The sequence below is a fragment of the Aedes aegypti genome, chromosome 1 (genome assembly GCF_002204515.2).
Source record: "Aedes aegypti strain LVP_AGWG chromosome 1, AaegL5.0 Primary Assembly, whole genome shotgun sequence".
NCBI lineage: Eukaryota > Metazoa > Arthropoda > Insecta > Diptera > Culicidae > Aedes > Aedes aegypti.
This window is the reverse complement of record NC_035107.1, coordinates 290,705,729-290,713,300: the sequence shown is the minus strand read 5'-3', so window position 1 is coordinate 290,713,300 and position 7,572 is coordinate 290,705,729.

Below are 7,572 nucleotides of genomic sequence, written 5' to 3'. Positions count from 1 at the left end.
GCAGGAGTCCGTCGATAGGTTGGCTGCAATTTCTACGTGAACTGCTCTGATTGTCAAGCAGGTAAATAAGACAACCCACCGCTTCAACGTACATCTTCCTGTTGGTGATCGTATATTATATGGTCCGAAATAGTCGATTCCGACCATAGTAAATGGGCGACAAAACGGCGTTAATCTGGCTTTTGGAAGCGGTCCCATTCTTGGTATTGTTGGAGTAGCGTTATAAACTCGGCACCACATGCACTGTTTCCTTGCAAGGCGTACCTGAACTCGTAATCTTGGTATGTAGAAACGCTGCCTGACTTGGTTTACCACCGTTTCATCGTTTGCATGCTGGAACTTTCGGTGATACCAGTCCAGTAGTAGAGTGGTCACCCGATGTCTTCTAGGTAAGATAATTGGATTTCTAGTATCGAAGTCCACGAAGTCAGCTTCCTGGATACGCCCGTCTATGCGCAATACGTCGTACTCGTCGATCGCTGGAGTTAACTTGATAAGGGGGCTGTTTCGTTCTAGTCTCCGACGATGCGAGGAATTTGACCGCAGATTGTATTTGAACACCGTCACCTCGTCCGGAAAACCGTCGAATTGTGCTATTCGCCACAAGCACCTTTCTGCTTTTTGTAGTTCATCTCTGGACAGCGCGCCTATCTTTGAGGAAGTTTTCCTGTGTTGCCACATTCTGTTGTCGATGAACCGCAAAACGTACGCTACGCTCCGCAGCAATCGCTCCCACCGAGAGAATCGTTCTAAGTCAACTGCTGGTTCGGTAACGTGGTGATTACAGACAAAGGCTGGTCGAAGTTCTTCCACTGTATTGTTGACTTCGTATCGACAGTCCTTCGGCCATTCTTCTTCGTTGTCGTACAGAAAACCAGGTCCATGATACCATCGGCTTTTTGAGTCAAAGGAAGGGCCTTTCCCCCACTTTGTGGCTTCGTCAGCCACATTGAGTTTTGTGGGCACCCATCGCCATTCGTTAATCGATGATAGGTTAAGGATTTCATTGACTCGGAATGCTACAAATTGCCGATACCGCCGAGCATCCGAACTTATCCAGGCGATAACAGTGGATGAGTCGCTCCAGAAAAATGTTCGACGTATTTCCAAAGAATGTTTTTCTTCGATTGTCTGTCGCAGACGAGCGCCAAGTACCGCTGCCAAAAGTTCTAGGCGCGGTATCGAAAGGGGCTGGATTGGAGCTACCTTCGTCTTCGAAGAAACCAAAGAACATCTAACACGACCATTGTCGACTACGCGAAAATAAGCGACTGCTGCGTAGGCTTCTTCGCTTGCATCAACGAAGATGTGCAAATCTAAGGAGTTGTAACATTCGATGCTGTATCCCGGGAAGTAACAACGAGAGACTTTCACCGTATTCATTTTACGGAGTACGGCAAGCCACTGTTGCCAACGGCAAAAAATTTCCCAGGGAATCTTTTCGTCCCAATCGATTTTGGCCCTCCAGACTTCCTGAACAAGAACCTTCCCATGAATAACGAAGGCTGCCACGATACCCAGAGGATCATAGATACTCATTGTAATCTTCAACATTTCCCTCTTGCTCGGAACTATTTCTCCTTCGATTAGCTGTTGCAGATCTTCACGGAAGCTCAATGAAAATGAAAAGAAGTCTTCGTCTGGCCTCCAAACCATCCCGAGACGCCTCTCCGTGCCTGTTTCTTTGTCTGCACCGAAACATTTAACGGAACCGGGTTTTACTTCACCGATTTTATCAAGTACCGTTGTTCTATTTGACAGCCAATTCCTTATTTCAAACCCGGCTTTGGAATGGACCTCTGCTACTTCCAGTGCTAATTCCGCTGCTTCTTCCTCTGTGTCGACACTGTCCAAATAGTCGTCTACATAGTGCCGATGTTTGATTGCAGCGGCCGCTCTCGGATAATCAGCTTCGTTCTCAGTAGCGTTCAAGTTCATGGCGAATAGCGATTGCGCTGGGGAGCACGATGCACCAAATGTTGCAACGTTCATCACCATTATGTCGATCGGGCTGTTTGGGCAGTTTCTCCATAGAAAAAGTAGTGCACTACGGTCTTCCTCTTGTATCAAAAGCTGGTGGAACATTTCTCTGATGTCTCCTGAAATGGCCACCTCCCGCTCGCGATACTTGAACAGCACGGATAAAAGTGAAGTCAACTGATCTGGTCCTTTTAACAGCATCGAATTGAGTGAAACGCCTTCAACTTTTGCGGCAGCGTCCCAGATAATCCTCACTTTACCCGGTTTTCTGGGGTTGAGAACTACACCGAGAGGAAGATACCAGGTTCGACGTGGATCGAAACTGCGCAACTCTTCTGTGGTAGCTTTGTGTGCATAGCCCTTCTCTAAGAAGTCCAGCATTTGTCGTCGAACGTTATCGTAAAGTTGCGGGTCTTTCGACAGCCGTTTCTCTAGACACCTCAACCGCTTTTCTGCCAACGGACGGCTATCCGGAAACTCTATCCCGTCGTGTTTCCATAAGAGACCAGTTTGGAATCTCCCACTATTTGTCCGTACAGTTGTTTCTTGCAGAATCTTGCGTGCTCGTCGATCGTCGGCACCTTCGACCTGGGGTACCATCGCAATTCCAAGGCTTTCTATGGAAAAGAAGCTCTGTACGTAATCATGCAGATCTTCGTCGGCTGGTTTCGCACAGATATGCAGTTGTCGGTGTGGCATAACTTCTACATTTCCTCGCTGACATCCGTAGATTGACCAACCGATACGGGTTTTTGTCGCAATCGGCTCATTTTGTCGACCTTCTCGAAGTTTCAAGGTAGCCAACAAGTGAATATTGGTTAGTCCTATTAGTACACCTGGTACTGCAGCATCATAACTCTGTACAGGTAAACCTTCCAAGTGCTGAAAACGTGCAGACATCTCGTTGAAATTCAGCGACTGCTCTGGTAATCCGAGGTGTTCTACTGTGTAGACCTCGTTTAGTTTGAACCGCTGATTACTGCCCAATGCTGATATTTGTAGCTGCACGAGATTTGTGTCAGTAATTTGTTTCTTCACACCTCCTGTCCAGTGGATGCATAGGGATTCTGCAGAACCGTTTACTCCAAGTCCATCAATCAATGACCGTTCAACCAAAGTGACTGACGAACCGTCATCGAGGAATGCCAGTGTGTTCACCTGACCGTTTTTACCATACAGGGTTACCGGAAGGACTCTAAACAACGTTGACGAGCTGATTTGACGGTGAACTGCTACTGTTGCATTAGTTGGATTTTGAGTTGATACTTCTGACGACAAATTGTTGGAGTATAGCAGCCGATGGTGTTTCTTTTGGCAACCGTCTATCCCGCAGACTTCTCCCTTGCAAGGCCACCGTGTGTGCGGTGTTAGACAGCGACGACATAGTTTATTTTCCTTCACTAGCTTCCACCGATCGTCGATGGATAGTCTCTTGAAAGACGGACATGCGGCTGTTTGATGACTTCTAGCTCCACATGCTGGACACATTTTGCTGACAGCGATTTGCTTATCGGGTGACTTGGCTCGATTGTTCGAACCTCTCCATTCGCCAGACGTATTTCTATAGCCTTCGCTTCTACCTTCGTTCGACGTTGTGTGTGCGTTCACATATACCTTCTCCTTGGACCGAGGTTCCTTCGATGATTTGAGCGGAAGTGCGTTGAAACAGGTCACGCTGCTGGTGGCGGATACGATGTTGCCCATGTATTCTCCGAACTCAGTGAGGTTTACCGCTGGTAATAGCTGTTGGTGAAGTGCCCAACTAAGCTTGACGTTGGCCGGCAACTTGTCGACGAGTTCTTGCAGTAGCATAGGGTTTGAAAGGTGCTGCTCCAACCCAATCGCCTTGAGATGTCCACAAAGGTTCTGCACTGCAAGACCGAAACCCACAAGTGTTTCCAGTTTGTCCGCCCTTGGTGCTGGAATTTCGCGGATTTTGGAAATCATATTGTGGATGATGTGTTCTGGCCTCCCAAACAAAATTTGCAACGTAGACAACACCTGTGGAACCGTAGAGGGATGAAGCAAAAAGCTGCTGACTGCTTCCCTAGCTCGACCCTTGAGACTTCGTTGTAAACGAAGCAAATTCTCCGAATTGGAATAACCACACGCTTGAGTCGAGTGTTGATAGCTGCTGCAGAATAGTGGCCAATCCACTGGATCCCCCGAAAAAACAGGCAAATCTTTTGACACTACTTGCCTAGTAGCCAACTGCTGGGGTGATGGACCAAGTTCAGCTGACTGGAATCCAATGTTTGGCACTGCTGTGTTCATCACAAACGGATTTGGAATCGGACGTTGGCTCTGTACACCAGACACAACATGGGGGGGAACTATTGGTGGTACATTGTAATGACTTCGACCACCCACAGGGGTATGGATCGGCGATGGGGAATAATTTTCATTAAAACTGTAGCGCGGATACGAGGGGCTAGTATTTATTGATGCGTTTTGTAAATTATTGGGAATTACATTTATGAAACTCATTGGTGGCATGATGGTACAATGGGGTGCGGGGTAGTTACTTACATTTGCTGCATGTTGCGACGTTGGCTGCTCGTGGATCATCTGCGCTGGTTGCTCGTAGACCGTTCGCTCTGGTTGCTCGTCGCTCGTAGGTTGTTGGTGATTTCCCTGAAGCAGTTCGATCGGGTCGGATTTAAGCACACCGATATATCCACCAGTATGCTGCTGTTGGGAATGCTTCAGAAACTGCTGTTCCACTGTTCGGAGCCGCTGTAGTTCGTCCTGAAGCGCAGTCAACTCTTGATGCTTCTGCTCTTCGATTAGTGCTTGGTTACGCTCCAGTTGTTGAAGTTGTGCTTTCAAATCTGCTTCTCGTGCTCGTTGAACTTGCAAATCGTCACGGTTCTGGATCTCTAGCTGCTTTAATTGGTTCGCCAGCTGCAGTTCCCGTTTTCGTCGTATTTCGTTCTCCTTCTTACGCTCCGATTCCAATTCCTTGCACTTTCTGAGGTTTTCGGTTTCAGAGCGCCACTTCTCGAATAACGTTGTGTTCTTCAATATTTTTGGCACTGTCCCAGTAATCGGCTTGGCGATGTTGGGTTCCTTCAAGAACTGGCTATATATCCGTACATCTACTGGTGATATAGAGGTGAAGCGTTGGGATGATCTCACTTCGGTACCTATAGCGCCACGTTCATCTTCATCGTCGGCTGTATCCCCAATAGTAATGCTGCCAGTGGTGTCGATATCGACTGCCAAAGCAAGCTGTTCCGCTAAACATGGCATACGGTTCGATTCAACACCGGTCGTTTCCTTTGGGGTTAGCGGTGTCGATTGCACATTTGGGAATATTTCCCGCGAAGGCGTGTGGCGGTCCCCGGTTGGAACCTGTTCTGGGTCTTTACTCCGTGTATCACGGCATCGGAAGGAACAGCGCTGGTAGCCACTTGCTGCTCGCGGATCCAGTTCTCGACTCGGTTATTGTCGCTGGCGTTGTTACTAGCATCATCTTCTTCTAAGTCCCCCTAGCTCAGAAGCTCGTATTTTCGAGCGATGAACTGTCGCTGCCGTTCTAGCTTTTCCCGTCTAGATCTTTCTTGCAGCAATCTCTCCTGCTCTATCTGTTCCCGATGGAATTCTTCCTCCAGTTGTCTTTCCTCCTCTAGTCGCTGTAGCTCTCGTGCTATTTGTGCTTGTCGTGAACTGGACGTACTCAAACGACCAGACGTGGAGCGTGCCGGGGGGAGACGAGTTAGCCGGACACAAGAAGAGCAAACGAATGGTTTCGTACGTACCGTCTCAGACGTTACACTGGCACACGAATAGTGATAATAGCACTGGCAATCGCAACATAATACCATTGGCTCGGCATTGTTTGGCCGCTCACATCCACCGCAGTCGCAAGCTTCTGCGCGCTCAGTGGATGGAGCCATATTGCGATTATCTATAGATGAAAGTGCCGCTCGTTCAATGTCATCATGGAGGTTAGCTTGCTGGTCTTGCAAAGCTTTGGCCTGGGATCTCGTTTGGCGAACGTTTGACCTCCTGGACATGACTCCTCAAGGTTAAATCTTCGAGAATTTGTTGCTGAAGTATTCGGATTCTCCGAAGCAAACTCGATTTTTGCTCGAAAGTTAGCTCGAAGCTGTAAATAGTTTTATTAAACATTTGCATGCCGAACAATAGCGTTTGTACTTACATTTAATCTCCTCATTAAGTATTTTTCAGCGAACAAATATGCTTCTAGGTAAGTTAGCTTAAGGAAACCTAGTTTAAGAAGAAATTTAGTATAAGTTGAACAATTTCTAGGTATAAACAGCAATAAATTCTTACTAATGGTGTAGAAAATAGATTTTAACAATTGGAAACAGATTCTGTCTTTTACTTCTTTAGCTGATATTAATTGTATCCGACATGATGGCAAACAATGACGAGGAGCTCTATTGCATGTTGTATGTGTATTGGGGTTTTGCTTAGCCTAGTGTGAAGCTGCCTGCGATCCATTCGTTAGACGAACGATCGAGGGGTCTATTCTGATGATTAATCCTAACAATATTAAAATCGTGGAAAGGGACATCTTTATCGGATGTTAGCCATGTTTCACAAAGGGCAAATACGTCACAGCGCGTACTGTGAACTAAAAATTTGAACTCGTCTATATTTTTTAAAATGCTTCTACAATTCCACTGTAGCACTTCGATCATATCCCCGACCTCGTTGGTTAAATTAGCCATCGAAAGATATGAACGAGTCAAGAATTGGCCAATTTGAAGCCAGTTGCTTCAGAAGAGGTTTTACCAAAGGAAGAATCATATTGATAAGGTTCCTTATTGCGGGCGAGACTTCGATCATTTGGAAGATGATATCCACTAACCCAGAAAGAGTCATTTTTCCGGAAGCGTCGACCTGTTCTTGTCGACTTTTCTGGTGACAAGATTGTTGGTTTTCTGAGCAAAAAATGGGGGCATCCGGGGTTTTGGATGTTCCTGGAAGTGACGGAAAGTCTCCAACTGAGAATTTGAAACCCGGAGGTACTGCGTTAGTAGAGTTTCTGTCCCTTCTTGATTTTACCAGAGATGGTTGGAGAACCTGTTCAACAGAAACGTTTTGAGGATCATGCTGGCGTTGTTTGAGCCGCTTTGCAATGGCTCGCTTCCTCTTGGTTCCTGTGTTAATGACAGTGTACTCTTCTCCATCCTCAGTGTGGGCTCTGGATCTTCAATAGGCAGGGAAGTGAAGAGGTTATTGCTGTTACTCGATTGGGCTGGTGGATCATTGGTCGGAGCGATCTTTTTCAGAATTTCTGCGTAGGATCGCTTCGATCGTTGTTGCAAGGATCGAATTGTGTGTTTCTCCCGCTCTATAAACTTCGGGCATGCGACTAGTTCATGTGGAGCTTGTCCACAGCATGTACATTTTAGTTCGCTTGGACAAGGGCCCTCCACATGCTGTTCTCCGCACTTGCTGCAACGAGGTTTGTTACAGCAGTACGTTGCGGTGTGCCCTAATTGTTGGCATTTTTCGCAGTGCATGACCGTCGGTTTATAGAGACGGACAGGTAAACGAAGAAGCCCAATCACGAGGACGTCCGGGAGGGCTGACCCAGAAAAAGTCACTCGAAACGAA